Source organism: Sinocyclocheilus grahami, unplaced genomic scaffold, assembly GCF_001515645.1.
Source record: "Sinocyclocheilus grahami isolate Dianchi unplaced genomic scaffold, SAMN03320097.WGS_v1.1 scaffold1028.1, whole genome shotgun sequence".
In the NCBI taxonomy this organism is placed as follows: domain Eukaryota; kingdom Metazoa; phylum Chordata; class Actinopteri; order Cypriniformes; family Cyprinidae; genus Sinocyclocheilus; species Sinocyclocheilus grahami.
Genome location: NW_015506207.1, coordinates 353,982 through 354,948, shown reverse-complemented (window position 1 = coordinate 354,948; position 967 = coordinate 353,982).

The following is a 967-nucleotide window of genomic DNA, read 5'->3' as shown; positions in this document are numbered from 1 at the left end:
TTGTAGAAGTCCTTGAAGTAGGGGGCCAGGAACGCTTTGGGTATAATCCTTGAGCATTTGCAATAATGCACTCAAAAGAACTCCACAGTTGTGCATCCACACAGCAACATGGCTGTAAATATGCTAGCCTCAGCATGCATTGCGACAATTAATCACAAGAAGAGGCAAAACAAGAAAATCCTCTAGAAAAGAGAACAAACATGGTATACAAATAACCTTCATAAGCTTTCACCAAGATCCTACAAAATACAACAATGGGTGACATAAAACATCAAACTTACGGTTGAGCAGCAAACAAAATGTTTCTCAAACCAGGATTGTTTGTAGCACAGCAAGAAACCATGTGGAGTTCAAACTGAGTCTCTCTCTCACTCTACTGCTTCCTTCCATATACAGAAATGGTAGAGCTACTAGGGCCACCTAATGGTCCAGGAGAACATAGCATGCCAAGACAATACAAAATGAACCTTGTGACAGGCTACAAGTCCGGGTCTGAGCCCGAACAAACCCAGGGGTCCTAGCCCGTCTCGGTTTGAGGATCAGAGACTGGCTCAGAAGGCTAGTGTCGCGGCTCGCGCTCCTCCCCTGCCCGCGGGTAGGGGTAGGAAGAATCGCGGGTCAAAGGGTCAAAGGAAGGTAAGTAAAAGACCTAAGGGATGTGATCCAGACAGGGCGTCAGCAGATCAGAGTGATACCTCGGTATCTACTCATTTCCTTCAGGGGTCTTACATCTGCCCTTATCTTCATCTTCCTAATTCCCCTGTAACCACCATCTCTCCACCTGACCAAGGTTATTTTTTAATTTTTTAATTTGTAATTTTTTCAAAGGGTTACCTGGAATGAGCAACGCTATTCCTCTGAATTCAGAGTTCTCCTCTCACATGAAAAGTTTGAGTTCTCTGTTTCTCCAGAGCACCTGGAACCAGCAGCATCAGGCGATTTAGGCCCTTCCTCTACCTCCCTGATG